Source organism: Canis aureus, chromosome 10 (genome assembly GCF_053574225.1).
Source record: "Canis aureus isolate CA01 chromosome 10, VMU_Caureus_v.1.0, whole genome shotgun sequence".
Lineage (NCBI taxonomy): Eukaryota > Metazoa > Chordata > Mammalia > Carnivora > Canidae > Canis > Canis aureus.
In genome coordinates, this window is record NC_135620.1 from 64,324,238 (window position 1) to 64,343,733 (window position 19,496).

Consider the following 19,496-nt stretch of genomic DNA (forward strand, 5'->3'; position numbering starts at 1 on the left):
AAGCTTGATGTGACACCTTCCTTGTTGAATGGAAGGGATCTCTAGCTGGTTCATCTTTATCTTAAGGAAAATGTAAAGGTATTGCAGGGCTCTGAGCCAGGGAACAGATGTGATTAGATAAGCATTTTAAATCTCTCAGTCCAGATGTTCAGCTGCAGTAGGTGACTACCTTCAGGTGAGTTCCAGTGCAGACTCTATTGAATAAGTACTTTGTTCAAGTACCTGAAGTACCCGATGGTTGTCTGAGTCTGTACTGTCCACTATAGTAGCTCTGTTGAACATTTGAAAAACACCTGGTCTCAATGGAGATTTTGCTGTATGTCTAAAATATGTTGAATTTTGAGACTTAGTAGATTAAAAAAAAAGAATGTGTAAAATGTCTCATTAACTTGTGTTTATATTGAGTATATGTGAAAATAATAGTTTGGATATATTAGGCTAAATGGAATATATTATTGAAATTAATTATACCTATTTCTGGCTGCTAGAAATATTTAATTTACATACATGGCTTGCAGGATATTTCCTTCTGGTCTAGGTAATTTTCTTGCTATCTAGTTAAATAGAAAGTATCTAAAAAGGCCATTATCATAGGTTGATGCGCTGTCTCTGAGTACCATCTGGCTGAAATGTTCCAACCTACGGACTCTTGCTTCTTAAAGTTCTTGGTTGACATTATATACTTTCATTGGCACTGTTCTTTTTAAAATACAGTTAAGAATATAATTTTTCTTGCACCGTCACTGAAGAACTAACTGTTCCTGACTTTTTTTTTTTTTTTTTTTAAACTTGGACCACATCTCATTGTTTACTCTAGGTGGTAAACTGGTTATTAGATAGAGTTCACAGAGAGTTAGCTCTTGTCCTTATCTCCCTTCTAAATGTTTAGGTTTGACCCCACCCCCGCCCCCTTCACCTCCAGAGTATCCTCCTAGCCAGACCCTCTTTCTCTCATCCCTGGACCATCTCAGCAGCTACTTCAGCAGCTTCTGTCTCCCCCCCACCCCGCTCCCCCTCCCAGCCTCAGAAGTCCTTCATACTGCTGCCAAAATAATCTTGAGAGGACACAGCTTTCATTATATCACATTCTCCTGATGAAGGATGATAAGAGTTCCCTGTTGCTGTCCCAATGTAGGTAGAGGGGGAAGGATCTGACATATGAGACTCCATAGATGTTATCTGTTTAATCCCTAGGAGATGGATATTTTTAGCTCCATATTTTTAATCCCTAGGAGATGGATATTTTTAGCGCCATTATACAGGTGAGGAAGCAGTTCTGTATGGTGCCTAAGGTCAAGGGGTAGGCCATAAAGCTAGATCCTGACTGCTAGGGTGAGGTCCTATCGTGTTTCTTTGCTAAAACCTAATGCTAGTTCTGTTGACCATGATGGCTGCCCAGCTTTTAAAAACATTCATTATTAAACCCATGGACTCACTGTGTCCTTTGCTTTCCTAGTTGTTCTAATCATCTTTGTGCTTGGAAAATGTACCATAACAATCCATGCTTCATTATGGAGTGTTTAGAATTCTTCATTCTCTAATTTTTTTTTTAATGTTAAGTCTTGTCCCAACTGTATTTTTAAACTTCTGTTGGAAAGAACATGCCTTTTCCCTGTCTTTTGTGCCCTCCCCACCATGTCCCCATGTTCCTTGTTTTTATCCCATGTCTAGAGCCATACCAGCTACCTAGAAGGCACTCAAATGTTCAATAATTGGATGGTATTGGCACATGGTCGCTGATCAATAAATACGTATTTTTGGCTCAATGGAAAATGATTTTTCTTTTAAATGAGGGCAGAGAACGCTAGGTCAGTGGCTCCCTCTTCACTAGTCTGGATGTGTGACGAAATGGCCGTTGGCAATGACAAGACACCTCTAAGCCAAACCTTACCTCATTGAGTCTCAGATTTCCTACCTTATCTCAGTCATGGGATGAGATGGTCATGACTGGTGGCCCATATATCTCCAGGGGGTTAATGGATTATATTGCTTCTAGTATTTCCTGGAGGGACATTTAAGATGTTCTCTACCTGTTTGGGAGTAGATTCAGGGCAGAGTTGTGGTCTCCCATAAGGACTCTTGGAACAAAACTGAACATTAGGTGGAATGGTCAGTCACTGGGGTCAACGGATTGATTAAAGTTGTGATCATTTATGTGTTTCTGCTAAACTTTGCTTTTTCAAATTGTGTGGGACACATCTGCTCCTGCCTGAAGTTTATGAAGAGCGCTAGCAAAGCATTGACATTTGGTCTGTTTGCTAATCGGCAGTTAGTGTTCCGTGGTCAGTCTTGGCTGTACTCCTTTTGTTCACGTGCCCACATTATTGTGTGGACACATATTAAGTATTTAAACACCAAAGTGATCACACACCCACACGTTCCCTAAAATGTGGGTTGACTTGTTGGAACTGGGAGACTTTTTTTTAAGGGAGACTGTTTAGCTTGTTTACTTTTTTCTCTGAAAACACTTAAACCTTAAAAAGAATTTCCAGCTTGTAATAACCAAAATATATACAAACATTATAGAAGTTGGAATTCAGAGAAAGTGAAAGTTCTTTTTAACCCTACGCCCAGAGAAAACTTCTTTTAAGGGTTTGGGGCACAGATTGTCTCTTTCCTATATTTATATACTAGCACGTCGTTATTACTATTGTCATTTAAGTAACAATAGACTGTGCATTCTGTTTTGCAACTTACTTTTTCATTTATCTGAAATGTTAAGGAACACTTACTTAAGAATTCCTTAAGGAGAAGGACAGGTTTTATAAGGTGGGCAAAGGAGCTGGATACCTGGGGTTCTTAGCTTGGGTGACAGAGTTTTGCCAATGTCGTGCTGAACTTTGGCCCTCAGTGACCTCATTCTATTTTCATAAGTGGGTCTTTAAAGACCTTTATTTTTTAAGGTAATTCTGGAAAAAATAAACTGTTTGGAGACCTGTTACTTCTTTTCAAATCTGGCATTTCTCATTCCCCCCTAAATACACCAGTCTTCTGGAATGCAGGACTGTTTTATGAGTGCAAGTGGTATTTTGTAAGGACACTCTACTTGGTCTGAAATTTCATCGCCAGAGGCAGGAACAGTATAAGGAGCATGGTCATGTGCACCAGGAGGATGGAGGTAGAAACATATCATTAAGTTAAAAAAACTCCAGATCAGCTGGGAAGTCTTAAGACAAGGACAGCATTGAGATTAGGAAGGAGATGCCTTGTGCCTGAGAATAGAATACAGAGGGAAAGAGGCCCGCAGAAGGGTCCTGCTCATCTCCCTTGGGATGGCATCCAGCCCCATGGCATCCAGCCCCAAGGTCCCTAGCTCATGGTCACATGGGACTGAGGCTAAAGGCTTTTGCTGTTTCTGACCCTCAGCTCCTCTGTCAGCATCCCCCTCCACACATCTACACACAAATGTACACAGCCCATCAGTCCAGCTTGATTCCTTATTCCTGGAGACTAAAACATACTTTTCTCCACCTTTATAATTTCTCCAAAGGGATGCATGTTACAATTAAAGTTTCTTTTTAGTATGCATGAGTTTCTTTCCCTTGAAAATCTGTGTTAAAGTATGTCTCATAATAAGTTTGTTTCCAAGTAGAGGAAGGAAAGTGTGTGGAGGTTCCAGCCATTGGCTGAGGCTGAGAGGCTCAACCACACACACACAGTCCTAGCTCTCAAGGAACTCACTGTACACTGTGGGGAACAGGCAGTTAAGCATAACGACCTAGTGCTGTATACAAATTATAGTATAGCACATACTACCTAATTCTTTATGAAAAATGCTTGGGAGATTTAGGGGGCATCTAGGAAGGGTCTCAATCCAGTCCTGGGCGGCCAGGCAGGGCTTTCTAGAGAATGTGGTTCTCAACTGGGGCATGCACATGTGTGTGTGTGTATGTGTGTGTGTGTGTGTGTGTGTGTGTGTGTGATTTTTTCAATCCAATGGAAAACACTGTTGGATATACTCCTGGGGTTGTTGGGAGCAGGGGAGAGAGACGTTACTAACCTCTAGTGGGTAGAGGCCAGGATGCTACTAGACCTGGGACAAGGACACCCCCACCCCCAAATTCCCACCCCCAACAACTATGATCTGGCCCTGAATGTCCACGTACCAAGGTTGAGAAACCCGGGCTGAACTGAGAATGAAGGATGAATGTAGGCCTGCGGTACTGGGGCTGGGTGAGGATGAAGACAGTCTGTGGAGTCCAGGGGAGAGAGTTACTTACAGGAGAGCATGGACTCTGGTGGAGAATGGCGTGGAAGTAGTGGCTCAGAGAGTCAGAATATCCTTTCATTGCTCTGAAGAAGGTTGTTTTGGAAGAATGCTACTTAGAAGTGCCAGGTGTAGAGGGCTGAAGGAGAACTAGGGAGCAGGAAAGCAGTTTGTCTGTGAAAAGGGAATTTATGGTAGTAATGGCAGTTATAATTAAGCCTTCGTGTATGTCGGAAACTGTGCCACATGCTTCATGTTCACTGTCCAGATTGTTCCACACAATAAACCTGTGAGATGTGGATTTTCTTTGTATGGATGAGGAGATAGGGGTTTGGAGAATTTAAATAATTGGTCAAGGATTCACACAGCTCATAAATCATGGAATTGGGATTCAACCCCAGGCATCTTGGACTATACCTGTATTGTTTCCGGAGGAAAGAAGATAGGCCAGAAGGACATGGGTTGAGTGGGAGTACTTGTGTGTATCTGTGTGTGTATGTGTGAGTGGGTTTTCAGATAGGAGTGATGTGGCGAGTAGAGAGAAATTGAAAATGCAGGTCACGTGGGCTCTCGGATAAGGAAGAAGAGGAATTGGATCAGGAGCCCGAGTTGAGGAATCAGTCTGAGATCACGGGGATTGGAAGTATGTCTTCCACTTGTGGCAAAAGAAGGTGGAAAGGATGGGTACCCCTTTGGGGATGAGGAAGGGAAAGGCAGACAGAAGATGGAAACTTCTTCCTCTCAACTGGACACAGCCAAGAACGGGAGACAGGTAAACATCAGACTTCGGGGTAGAACTGAAACCAAGAATTTGCAGGGTCGCCAATCTGACGTCAAAGAAAAGTTGGGAGAAAACACTGATTTAAACAGATCCAAAGTTGAGTTTTTTTTCCAGGTGGTTATGAAGGAAAGACCATGAGTAAGGCTTCATACTTTAATTTTAGGGATTCATTCTCACAGTCTTCTTTTTCGCCTACTTAAGTTCCTTTAAGGAGGTCAAGTGTAGCTTTTCTTTTCACAGAACTAAATGATTTGTCAGTGCATCGGTAGAGCAACTTGTTGCTTGAACATTGATTATATGTGGATATAATCGATTAAAAATTATCTTCATGACCTTATGACTGGAATTCCTAAGATCACTGGATATGCTTATCTGAGATTATTTATTTAAGGAGTTATTAAAGAATACCAAACAGGATAGAAAAAGAATGCCAGGGTTGGCAGGAGACTGAACTGAACATTCTTAGTAAGGTGAGCTGTAATAAAGCCATCAATAACCAATATGTTGCCAAATCACTTAAGTGCTTTATATTTGATGAGAGTTTTAAAGGTTCGAGTAATAAAGTCTTGTTGAAAAAGCTCTAAATTATTAAGTAGAAAATGACAGTGTTGTTCACCGGGGCCCACATCTGGGTCATTTACCTTATTTGTAGATTTTGGAAACTATCTTGTCTTTTCCAAGTGTTATTTATTTTATTTTCTTGTATAAATGCATTGGCTAGCATCTTCACAACAATGCTAAGTAAGTATAATCTTTGGTTTTAACTTGAGTTCTTCTAATGTTTTATGCTTAAGCATGATGCTGAATTATGTGTGTGTGTATCCATATATTCTATCTAACCAAACCACTTTTATTAGAAATAGATCCTGAATTTCATCCAATGCTGTCTGGCCTGTTCTGTATTGGTCAAATTATTTTTTCTCCTTTGACTCCTTAAGGCAGTGGAGTATAGATTTTCTGGTATTGAAATACTGCCTTCCTGCAGTGAATCCCATTTGATCGTGGAGTAATATTCCTTTAAGGTGCACAGGAATTTATTTGAACTCTCGCCTCAATATTTATAAGTGAATTGGTTGATTTTATTAACACTATGATTATTGTTTTGAGGGAAGCTTTTTGTTATCTGTGTCACGCTGGTTTAGAAATACATTGATGAAACTTAATGCTTTAGACTTTGGAGCAATTTCAAAAATATGTGATTTACTGATTCTTTGAAGGCTCTCTGGTGATTGGGTTGGCTCTTTGTCTCATTCCTAGTCTTCTATTGGTATGGTTTCTTCTTGGATTGATTTTGGTGTAATATATGTTTGTTTCTAGACAATCATCCATTACATTTAGGTTTACAAACATTACTATGAGTTGTACATAGTAATTTCTAAATATAGTTTATTATTATTTTCATTTACATTTGTGAATATTTTCTACTTTTTATCCTTAATTCTCTGTATTTCTGACCCATTACCCTCCCTCCCCCCAACACACACACACACACACACACACACACACACCTTTTTTCTTATTAGGCTCGCTATAGATTTTTATTTAATCTCATACAGTGTTAGATTTGTTTTAATGTGGCTACTTGGCCAGTTTCATTGTGTCTTGATTGTTTAATTCCTGATCTTCTATCTTTATCTTAATCAACTCCTTTCTTCCACATTTCTTCCTTTTTCTTTTCACTTGGGTTGGATATTTAATTCATTTAGCATTATTCCTTTTTTTTTAAATTAGCATTATTTCTTGATTTTTATAAGAATTATTATTTCAAAAAATTTATTATTTCATGGTTAGCAATTTTCATAGAGCTATGAAATTTCCTCTAAGTACAGCTTTACCAAATTCCATATATATATATGGAATGATATATATATATCATTTTAAAACAGAACTACATTCTGTACTTGAGTTTTCATTTCTGGTTAGTCCAGAAACTGTTGAAGAGAGTGTTAAAAAGGGTTTTCCAAGTGTTGGGAATTTTTTGTCGCCTCCTCCCCCAATTTTACTGCATTATAAGTAAAAGTGATGGACTTTTTTTTCTATTTGTAATTTATTATATCCTAATTCTGACATGATAGACTCCTGTAAACTTCCATGGGGATTTGAAAATCTTTGTAATGTACCACAGTTGCTTGAAATGAAAATGTGCTTTCTAGGGTGCCTGGGTGGGTCTGTCAGTTAAGTTAAGCATCTGCCTTTGGCCCTGGTCATGATCCCAGGGTCCTGGAATTGAGTCCTGCATTGGGCTCCCCGCTCAGCGGGGAGTCTGCTTCTCCTCTGCCCCTCCTCCCACTCTTTCTTTCTCTCTCAAATAAATGAACAAAATATATTTTTTAAAATGTGCTTTCTATATCTAAGATACAGAATTTGAAATGTATCTCTTAACTGAATTCTAACTATTCTATTCTTATTTGGCTTTCCTCATTTAATCTATTAAGTATTTATGTCTCCTCTTTTATTTGTTGCCATTTTTTTTCCTTTATTTGGTGATGTGAGGGAGCATAAATATTTATGACAAATCTTCATTGTAGACTGTACTTTTTAACTTATTAATTGTAAAATTAAACTTTCAACTTTTATAATAATTTATTTTCCTTTATATCGTGAAAATGTTTCTTCTTATCTGTAATTTTCTGTAAAAATTAAAGATAAGCCTAAAAACTTATCTGTGAGTTTAACTTTGAACAATTCTAATCATTCTTTCTACTTTTTCTTTTCTTGATGTATCTTTTACATTATTACTACTTTCAAACTTTTTTTGTCTTTTTACTGTGTGTGTATCCTGTAGACCAAATGGAATTAGAGTTTGTTTTTGAATCTACTCTGGGGATATTTTCCATGGGAGGATTTATCCAGATCACCTTTACTGATATAACCTATATACTTGATTCTAATTAATTTCATTACTAGTGTATTTCTGTGCCGTTTCCTTTGTCCTTATCTTTTACTACATGATCTATGTTCTCTTTGATTAAAAAAATTAAGCGCTATATTCTCTGTTTTGATTTTTATTACTTAAATGTTTAACTTTAATGTGCTTTATACCTTTATTTGGGGATTCATTAACTTCAGAAGGAGGCAATATCAAGTTTTGTGGGTTTTTTTGTGTTCTACTATGAAAGTTGAGAATAGTGTCCCACTTACATTTATCCTCTAATGCCTACCTCTTTGTTTCTGTTATTATGCTTAAGGATTTTTTTTCCCCAATTCTATGTATTTATTGTTATTCTATGGGATAATTTGTTGTTATTAGTTATTACATTGAAGGGACTATAATCTTGTTTTGCAATTATTATGAATTATTCAGTCTTAGTTTCAGATGAAAGAGGACTTAGTGCTCACATCTTCTGTTTATCTCTAAATTCCATATTCTTGAGATCTCAATTTTGAATCTCCTCTTGGTTGGATATCTTCCATCATTGAGTAGATAATGAAGGAGAGTTGTTAGTAAGTGCAGCATGCCTTGACTCTGCTGATTGGAAAATGCTTTCTTATTACTTTTATACATGGTTGGAAAGTTAGTTGGGAACTGAATACTAAAGATGCTCCTTTCTCAAGCCTCTGTAGACATTCCTTCACTGCTTCCTGTCACTGAATGTTCTGTGAAAAAGTCCCGAATTCTCCCCGCGTGCCCCCATAATTGACTAATTTTAAAAGATCTTGATTTTACGTCATTCAGTGTTGATGCTTGAAATTCTGTAACTTTACCAGTATGTCTCAATTTTGATGGTTTTCACTCTTTTCCCAGAACGGCAGATACTTCTTTATTTCAACAAAATTATTTCTTATCACAGATTGGAGCATATTTTGTTTTGCTCTGTTTTGTTTTTCTGTCTACTTCTAGAATACCTTTTATCTGTACGTTGGATCTCTGTTTTCAGACCTTCTTATCTGTCATCTTCTCTACTTGCTTTCATCTGCTTGTCCTTTTCCTCTGCATTTTGTGCAGTTTTTTTGAAGACTGTTTTCCACATCATCAACTTCGTTTTTGGTTTGTGGATTTTGTCTCTTATTACTCTAATATATTTATTGGTTCTGCAATGATATTATTTTTGTTGTCAGTTTCTTTTTTCAACTGCCAGCTCCCCTTTCATCTCATTCTGATGTCTTATCATCTTATCTTTGATCTCTTCTTTCATAGTATCTCTGTTAATTGTTGTATGTAACTATTTTTGTGCGCTGTTCCTTCAAAATAGATTATTCATTGGTCCTTTCCATACCGTTTCTTTCTATCACCTTTTTTTTTTTTTTTAAACCTCAGTTCATTTTTCTCTAGTTTATCTCTGGTTGGGACATAACTATCAGAACCTACTCTTGGCTTCCAACTGGTAAGGGTAGTATCTTTTACATTTTCTCCTTGAGTCCTGTTCGGTTCTGCTTTCAGAGCCTGAGTTTGGGTCTTGATGGGTTTGTCTTAACTTCTGTGCCCCTTGAGCAGTCCACCATGGTCTTGGAATTAGATTCTTGGGCAAGACAGAGTTGATGAATTTTCCTTCTGAACTCTGTGATTCCAAGTTCTAAGCCATGCTTTGGATTAGAGGGCCCCATTGGTCTGTTGCTTTAGTGCAGCCAAACTTTTTTTCCCTTTGTTTATGTTGTCCTCCTTCTTTTCCTTCAGCCAAGCCTTTGTTTGCACTTTGAGACAATTAGCCACCATTTTTCTGAGAGTCCCTTGGTTAGCTTAAAGCCCATATCCTTCCTTTGAGAGATTTCTAAATACATCTGTGTTTTCAGATGTTGATTCTTACTGCAGATTTAGCTCTGCACTCTAGCTTTAGTGTGATAAATAACCACTCCAAGTTTGGAGGTGTTTTCTAATAAGATTTTGTTTATCACGAAAGCCTCCTGTCATGGAAGAATCTAGGGTTTTGAGGATTTACCCAGCTCTTAGTATTTTCTGGATAAAATACTCTAATTCTTTCCTTTGTGGATTGCCTCATCCCACTTTATAAATATCAAGGACACCATGTCACAAACTGTTGAAGTTTTTAGGAGCGATGAATATCAATACGAGCATTGTATTGGCCACTGTATTCACTGGTTCAGAGACAGGAACTCTGCCTTTTATGAGTGTACTCTTTATAGCTTCTAATGCTGGATTCTGCAACTTAGTGTTTTCCCGTTAATTGCTAAATAAGAAGTGAAATATTTGCAAACCTTGGCCTCTCTTAGGCTCTATGAAGACTCTCTAGCTATTATTGTAGTCATTCAATCAACAGCATTTATAAGTAAGGCTCCCTGTACATTGGAGAAGGGAGCATTGGTCTTGGACTGTTTCATACAGGAAGGAAGATTTAAGCTTAATCTTAAGACTTGAGTATCAGCATCAACCTGAGGGCTTGTTAACATACAGATCGCTAGGCCCTACCCCCTAGAATTTCTAACACATTAAGTCTGGAGGGGAACATGAGAACTAATTTCTAACATTCTTGGATGATATTAATGCCGCTGGCCTAGGCAGCCCACTTTGAGAATCATTGTCCTAAGTGATGGGGATCACTTGGACCTTCAAAAAGTACATAAGAGTATTCTATAGGGAGGAAAACATGAACAAACATAAAGACCTCAGCATCTTCTTGATTTCTAAACCATTCTCTTCATGATGATAAGGGACCCTTTGTAAGAGACCCTAATGGAGAATATTTAAACAGTTAAAGATCATTCCAAGCCTTTCTGATATATTAACTTTTCTATATCCAATACACGAGCATAGATGTCTACTAGGAATATAGATAAGTGGAAGATAAATACATACATACGTGTATATGCAAACGTGGTCAAATATCTCAAGCTGTGGTTGGTTTCAGAATGTAATATATAATCTGAAGTAAAACCTGGTATCAGCAATGTTCTGGAATTACTGATCCGAGCCGTACACTAGATGTGCCACAAGAAGATTGGCTTCCTTGCCAGGCATGTGTCCGACTGCACTTCTCCTTCCCATTTTAAAAGAACTGACCCTGATATTTCCAGATACCCCTAAGACTCATTCAGTCAGCCTCTTCAGTGACTTTGTTGGCAGTGCACATTTTCCACAAGAAACAAGACGATGTTTCTCATGGGGTAGATTTGGCAGGCATAAAGCTCCTGTGTAACCTTGTTCCGATTCCATGAGGTTGGATTCTGAAGAACGATAATTCAGTGTTATAGCTCTTGTTCTTCTGTGTGTACCTTTGTCAGCAACTTTCAGTCTTCCAAGTGTGTTTCCAAAGTAGGAACACACTGTTTGCATGCCTGAGAAGGTCTTTGAACAGTCAAACTGCAGACGATGGATTTTGCACCTTTTCAGTTACTCTCCTGAGTGTAGAATTCAGAGCAGATGAAACACTGGAGGTTATTCTAGAGTCTGCCTCCCAGGGAAGAAAGACTCTTGTTAGGGAGGATATATGTATGGGGCATGTGCTTTAAGTGGGAATAGCCATTAATGAAGTAAATAACATATATAGAGTGTCTTTACTGCTCATTTCCTTTCCCAAATTATGGAATTCAAAAGATTTCTTTTTCTGGCTTCAGAGAATTTGTGTTCTAGAAGCCTTGGACAGGTTATTTTTCATGAGTCTTGTTTCCCTACGTAAAACGTGAAGATATTGGACCAGGCTGAACCACATGGTCTTTAAGATCTCCTCTCAGTGGACATTATGAGCCTATAGGTGATTAACTTTTAGAGTGAATTCTTCCATTTGTTTTGAAGGAAGGCACGAGTAATATGTTGTTTCAATATTTTTCAGGGAAGTAAAGGAGAGAAAATTCAGTTCCTACCAAATTTTGTTATACTTCCCTCCACTGAAAATTTTTATATGATTTTGAGCTATAGGGGAGAATTTTTCCTCAGCCTTTCAGAATTCTTGCAAATAAGAATTAAAAGGTTTTTGTGGAGGGAAGAGAACCGAATAGTCTCAAGAACAGCCCCAGGTGATGATGCCAACTGTCACATCAGTTCAGGGGAGCTTAACAGTGTTATAAATATATGGGTAGAATGATGAAGCCAGAGCACCTTCCCTATGGATGATGACGAAAAGGAAGATGGTCACTTACTCAAATACTAGAACCAGTGAAGACTTAACAATTTCTTGTACACACCCCAGTAGTCAGCTAATCATTGTGATGTGGCTTCTTGAGCTTCGTTAGTTGGAGTGAGGAGGAGTATTGTATAACACTGCGTGTTGTTTTGCTGATCATTGGAAGTTCTCTGGAATTGCTTAATCCTAAATATTTGGCTTTCAGTTGGTACCACTGACATATCCTTTCCTGGAAAGCAGGCATGCATACACTCATGCATACCACAAATCTCATCAGGACCAGACCTGTGCTAGGCCCTGGGGGTATAAGAATCAAAAGGAACACATTACTCGTCCTCTGAAGAGTGATTTTGATTAGCCTGGGGCCCCATCACTTTGAAAGAAGATAATTTTACGTATTGAAGAGGAGAACATGTGCATAATGTTTTCCACAGAAATTTTAGTTGGAGGCTGCATGCTAAGTGTAGAACTTGACATTTTTAATGACATCGGCCCTTTGCCCTCAAAGCCCATGGGATCATCAACAGTGTATGGGCCTTATCACCAAAGAAAGATGAACCAGTCACTCTTTACATTTTTCTTGAAAAATTTTTAGTAAAATACCCAAATCAGAAAAATAAGACTGAAAAACTCATGATCTATGACCTGAAGACTACTGAGGTCATTTTGAATCATAGAATCATAAAATCTTTGAGCTGGGAGAGAATTTGCTGACTGTCTAGTTCAGAGATGCCCCAGCCGGGACTCCATGGAAGGATTACAAAGGCAGGTGAGTTATATATGGAGGCTGAAAATAACCCACAGACCACTTAAGACAAAGTTTCCCACCTTGGCACTATTGACACTTTGGACTAGATCATTCTTTGTTGTGGGGACTGTCTGGTGCCTTGTGGAATGTTCGGTCTCCTCCTTGGCCTCTACTCATTAGATGCCAATAGCACCCTCCGTCTCTGGTTGTGAGAACCAAAAATGTCTTTAGATATTGCCAAAGGACCTTGGGCTGGGGTTTTTTTGTGGTGTTGGGGGGGTTGTGAGGGGGGTAGGGTAGCAAATTTGCTTCTACTCTGTGCTAACATAGGGTTAGTAAAAGGATCTAATACCTGTGACTGCTCTTTTTATGTTTGATTGGAATCTTCAGAACCTCTGATTCATTCATTCATTCAGCACATTTGCTGAACCTGTTGTGTGAACTGTCCCCAGTGCTGAAGACACCAATATGAATAGACAGGCATGGACTTGCTATCAGGGTGCTTATGTTTTAGAGGGAAACAGACCACAAATGGGTATCATATCAACAGTGAAGCAAATAAAGCAGTGGAATGTGGTAGAAAGGGAGTGTGGTCCGGGTTGTGGAGAGGGAGCTTGATTTCTTGGGGGCCAAAGGGGTGGGCAAATGTCAGATGGAACTGTCAGGGAATGCATCTTGGAGGTTAGAACCTTTGAGCCCAGACTTTGATGATGACGAGTCAGCCATACAAAACTGCACATTTGTTTATCTCTGAATAATAATAAAAGTAAAGGAGTGAATTAAGTCAGAAAAAAAGTCTTTCAGAGATGAGAAGGAAAACTTGTAAAACACTCCTTTTTTGTATAAAAAGGTTGAATATCATAATCTAATTTCTTCATTTAGCAAAATGTTCGAAGAGAGGCTTCAAAAGACTCCCTCAAGGTGAAGGTGGCAGGCAGAGTCGTCACACCTGCTGGGAACAAATTCTGTTACTTGCTGGATAGGCATTTCTATTCTATATCCTTGTCTTTTTTTTTTTTTTTTTTTTTGAGCAGCCCCATAGTGAATAAGCTGAAAAAAAAAAAAAAAAACTAAACTTGTTGGGCAAAAATGAAATTTATCATTAAGGGTTTACGGAATGTGGGGCTTGGCAGAGTACTGGAGCATTCTAGTGTTTCTACACGATGGTAAATTTACTTTTTGGGTGGCAAACAAATGTCTTAACATTCTGTTTAGAAGTTCTTGGGGTACAGTAATTTTGTAGGTATAAACTTACTTGCTGAAAGTAGATTGGAGATTGCAAAAGAAAAGAAATTCTTTGCCTATCATTTCCTTAAAAAAAATTCCTAAATCTCTTGGGTATTTGCTGGTGCCATATATAAACACATACTGTGTTTTCCCTGCTATAAGATTCTATTAAATTGTTGGAACAACCAATGGATATGAATGGGCCAGTTGGTTAGTTTAATAAGGAGGAAGGACAGCTTCTGCTATAGGTGGAGGCCAAGAAGAGAAAAAAGAAAAGAAAAGAACAGGCCATAGGCTCCTTGGATAGGAGGATCTGAAAGTGTTTATTATCCATGCAAGCCCAGGCATTGTTTACCTTTCTAGAAAGGAGTCTGCATAGGGCTTTCATCCTGACAGGGTAGTTAGATCAGGAACCAAGGTTTGGAGAAAGACAAAGGTGCCAGACTTGTGTAGTCAGTTTTGTCAGATATAAGAAATTAGGCTGGAAAGGTCATTGCAGTGTTTGGATCCGGCCCTTGTGTTCCACGGATATGGACAAACTTGGGATAATTCTCAACTAAAGGAAGTGGCTTGTTTAAATTTTTTGAGCAAACCATGTACATAAAGCAAAGTGCAAGTCTCCTGAGGGATTAGATTGGGATTTTTGTGGGCTTCTCCCCGAATAAAAAAAAATTCTTGTAGCAAAATGTTCTTATACTCCCCACAAGTCAATAGCCAGATACTGTTTTTTGTTCCGTTTTGTTTTGTTTTTCTCTGAGTGGTAATAGAGAACAAGGTAAATTGTTAAAATGATTTCTGGATCCATTCACTGAAACTGTGGAATTTAGACTTTGTGTGGTTGGCCGGACCTTCTGTGCCAGGAACGGTTATGGCCGTGAAGACATGCCCAGCGCCTGAGGTCAGTCAAGCTCTCAGATCCACAGAGGAGGTACTTGATGCATGGGCTGGTCTTTCATGATGTGAAAAGATGAGTTTTACTGCAACTTCTGCTTACTCTGCGTCTCCATCAGTTCTGTAATGACGACCCAGCAGCGTATCTGGAACTTCCCTTTAATTTTACAATTTTTATAATGAGGGTTCTTGTAGCGTGAAAAGTTTCTGTAGAAACCCAGCCAGACTCTGAAGAGTCTCTAAGGGAACACCGTGATTTTCTGTCTCTGCTGTTTGGGTGAGGGTTGGCTCTCCAGGAGAGAAATCAGTTATCTCTTGTTCTCAATGCTAGGGCAAGAATGGCTTCAGAGTTTCCAAGGAACTTCCTGATGGGCCCATGACATTTCAGAGAATTCATTCAACACCAAGAATGGCTTGCCGTCATTTGAAAGAACAAGATGAGCTGGGATCTCATTTGTCACGGTTGCGTTTTGAGAATTTTAGCATGAGGAGGCGTCTTGGTTTGTTTTGTTTCTCAAGGAGAATATTGTCAAGACGCTTCTCAGAATTCGAGTTATCTAGTGAACTGCAGGTTCCCCTTTACAGACAATGAAGTCTAAAGCTACTGAGATACCACCCTGCTTCCTCCCTTTCTTTTCTAGTCCCTTCTCTCCTCTTTTATCTCCTTGTTCAAATCACACGCTTCCTTTTCTAAGGACAGGAGAGCTGGCAGGCTGCCGATTGGCCTGTTGGCCTCAATTAGCCTTATATCATTGCAAAGGAATGCATGAATTCTCCAGAAGGTATGTACTATCTCTTTCTGTGTTAGACACTCACTACCTGCTTTCATAACAGGTCACTCAGCCAGAATTGCTTCTTATTTACATATCTGACAGTTTTTTAGTCACTTAGATTACATCCCTGGATGCTCATCTCATTTTAATGGTGATCCCAGAGGCATCTGTTAAGAAATATTACTCAACATGCCCCATAATACTTGAAAACTTTATACAGAGCAAAGCCAAAACAAGAGATCACCTGAAAAGCACCATCATTGGCCAGAAAGCAAGTGGGCTATTAATCTGCAGATTGCCTCCTCAGACTTGTGCTGGTATAGAGGGTCCACAGATGGACCAGGCTGACCACATACAACAGAGGCTGCGTGCATTGGCAGGACTCAGAGTCTCCTGGTATTTCTCTGCTAGTATTTAAATTCAGTCTCATATTGGGGGTTACATATGTGATCGCAAATTAATCCTTTCTCTTCTGAAAATTTGGTTTTGAAGAACAGCTGTGTCTCCCTTCTGAATTCCTTAATTATTTATCCTCCCTGATATGTTAAACCTTTCATTAGTGTGGTGAATTGCCAAGAGTACACAGAACTGCTTAGATCATGTGGCAAACAGTATAAACATTTGATAGGACATTTGAAGACACCACATGGCGAGCCAGGATCTGTAGTGGTACTGAATGCTGCAGGATCGATGGAGGTAGCTTGTTGTCAGAAGTTCTTTGTTGGTTTATTTTGCTGGTTTGTTTGTTTGTTTGTTTATTTATTTATTTATTTATTTATTATTATTATTTTAACTAAACTTGGGAGGAGCACATAAATCATTTGTACTTACTCGGAAGGGGCTGATTCTGCTCTAATAGACGGAGTCCCTGTCAAATTCGGAGTGCACATGTTCATTTCTGAGATAACATTAAATAAGTAAAATTAATTATTTCAGATATATATATAGAGAGAGAGAAAGAGAGAGAAAGAAGTATTTATTCTACATTTGTATTTGTCAGTTTGATCCTGCAACTACTGTTCCTGTCAAAGGAAGTTTCACCCCAATTTCTCAGTCCAGTCCTGTTTGGAAAGATGCTTTAAATGATGTTCAAATTACTAGAACTCCCACTTGGACCGTGACAAGGGTAAGTGATAAGTAGCGATGTAAAACACCCCTTGTCTTAAGAGTAGCAACCCGCGTTCACAAGTGGATGAGTTAGTGGTCCCCCCGCCCCCCTTTTTTCATCCTCAGCATGAAAATTCTTCCTTCCTCCCAAACCCCATGGCAGTGCTGGGGCTCACAGTGAGAAATGCTAACCTCCTAACACCTCACGGCTCTTTGACCTCATCCTATCAGCTGTTTCCGACCCACAGATACATTTGGAGAATGATCTTTACGTTCCTGATGTTTCTGTTTTTCTAGCTGAACTATTCCAGAGTTTATGCATTCCACTACCAGTCCTTGGATAATTGGTTTTTCCATTCATTGGAAAGTAAGAAAAGCACAAACAACAGGTGCTAACTAAAACCTTTTATTAGAATTGTGATTCAGGAGAACTGGGGAGCTCAGTGCCTTATAAATGAAACTAGGTTTCTGGAGTGGACAGAGGAAAAGCACCTTATGGTGTTTCTGGTTCTATTTCTCAAAGGCTTTGAAGGTTATAATTAGTTGCTGCTGAATCCCTGTGGCTGTGGGGCTTCACAGCTTTATTTCTGGTCTGCAGTCCTTCAGTCAGAGAACAGGTTCGATCCAGGCAAGGCCTGTGTGTTTTAATTTGGGCACTTCCTGGAGACAGTTGGGACTTTGACTTGAAGACCATGTTTATGCAAGCTTAGAGAACAGTGTTCGCCAAGCTGCCCTGGGCGAGGGTTGATGGTGGCCGGGTCGTGAGAACACTGTGAACCATCAAGGGTGCCTCCCCCTCTCCAGGTACGTCTGGGCTGTGAGCTGGAAGGATAGGCCAAGAAACTGCGGATTGTCCTCTTTCACCTTCACTGAGGCATGATGGCCCCCTGGGATTCTGAGCCCAGAAACGGGGTGCGCAGGCAATGTAAGCGGAAGAGCAACCTGTGTCCATGCGCTCTACCTTTCCCCTTTCTCATGTGTATATTCCAGATCTTGAGCAAGATCCCTGGGCTTTCTTTAAATATGTCCTCAAGAGTTTGTCAGTATATGGAAATTGGATTTAGGGTTTCTCATCAAAACCCCACCTTTTAGAAATGGAAATGGAAAAACCCAACCACCAGTAATAAGTAGTATTGAAGAGCAATGAATAGTTTGAATGGTCTAGGGGTTTCGTGGGTGCATGTTAAGAGGACTGATCACGTCAGGCAATAGGGTATTCATTGAGCAGGTCTCCTCCAGGGTGGTATTTAGAGCTAGTCCTCGATGCCAGTTTGACCTTGAGGAGCCTGGGAATACTGCCGGGGGTGGGGATGGCGGGGGGTGTAGGACACTGGGGTGCTTGTTTGATTTGTAGACTCACCCCATGACCTTCTGGAATAGCATTTCTTTTTAGTTAGTTTCCGAAGCTTCCTCTTCTGCTTTTGATTTTGCTGATTGGGTCAGTGCAGGGGGTGGGGGAAAGTATTGCTAATCTCATTATGACAGTATTTTTAAATGAAGTAAGGAGATAGGAGATCAAGGCTTTTAGCTTTAAATAATAATTTTGTAGCAGATCAGTGTCTAGATGAGTCTTTTAGGGTTGCTGCTCTTTCTGGGTGGATGAGGCAGTCAGACATGCAGAGCTTATTTCTCCTTTTTTTTCCTTGTCGAGGGTTTCCTCAGAGGATTACCATCTGCTGTGAAAACATACTCCGGTTGATGGATGGGTCATCCTTGGGTCCGGCTTATTTGTCTCTGTCCTCCCCCATTCCCTTCTTCTCCTGTTCTCACTTCTTGCACGTGTGCGCATCCTCGGTCTCATAAACACATCGAGTTTCTGTTTCTTTGATTGTTTAGGCCATGCTGGAAATTTCTGTTTTCTTCTTCAGTCAGCGTCTTCAGGAGAAATGTGTACACAAAGGCAAAATGGCTTTCAAAGGAGGCTCCGTCCTCCTTTCTGTGCTTGGTACAGGCATCAGATTGAAGGCCATTCAGCTGTACCTGACGCTGGTTCTCTCAGCAGCCTGGAGATTAACCTCTTCTAAGGCTCTGAGCTATTTTTGAGGTAGAGACTGCAACAACATTAAAGCTAGAACCCATTAGGAAATCACTTTCATCATCTCTTCTTTTTCCAAATCAGTGGGTTTTTTTTTTTTTTCCTGATCTCATGACCCTTTAATCTCCTTTGTAGCAGAACAAGGAGACTGTTGGTGTGTGTTTGCATCCAGCGAAGTTAGAATCCTTGATAACAGCTTCCGAAGACACCAAGATATTAGAGAACTGCGTAGAGAGATGAATTTCATGTCTGGGTGGATGACTTAATGCTGAAGGTGCCCTGCTTTCCTTGTGCAGAACCATAATTTTTGTTGATGTTGTGCAAACCAGGCTCAAAATTTCCAAAAGACACACAGCAGAAAGCCTTTTGTTGCATTATTTCTAAAGGCTTGAAGTTTTGAAGGGAAGAGATTTTGTTTTCCTCTCGGGCTACACAATGGAGCTTTCAGAGAACCTCTTTTAAAAGGAATAGCTACAGCCTTTGTGTTGAAGGGTGTGTCTGTTGGCAGGGTCTGCTGATGCAGACAGACTGGCTGGTGATTAACAAAGGTCATTAGACTTTGGAATCTGGCAAGCAGAGTCGGATGGTATGTCTTCTTGTGTGTGGAAGGACGACTCCCAAGAAGCCAAGGCATTCTGAAGGTCCCCCCAGCCCACCCCCAAAATCCTGCTGTGGAACAACAGGGGTCTGGTCCAGGATCGTCCTGCAATA

At 39.7% G+C, this 19,496-nt stretch overlaps 1 protein-coding gene across 9 annotated transcripts in view; it reads left to right on the forward strand.

Moving 5' to 3' along the window:
- Positions 1–19,496, forward strand: part of ZNF462 (zinc finger protein 462) — a 135,964-nt gene that overhangs the window by 34,781 nt on the left and 81,687 nt on the right. The window contains exon 2 of one of the 9 annotated variants that reach the window (XM_077912806.1): positions 16,644–16,769. The exons of the other annotated variants lie outside the window; for them this stretch is intronic. The gene's annotated coding sequence lies outside the window, so the exon portion shown is untranslated. The remainder of the gene's footprint in view (positions 1–16,643; positions 16,770–19,496) is intronic. 9 annotated transcript variants of the gene reach the window in all.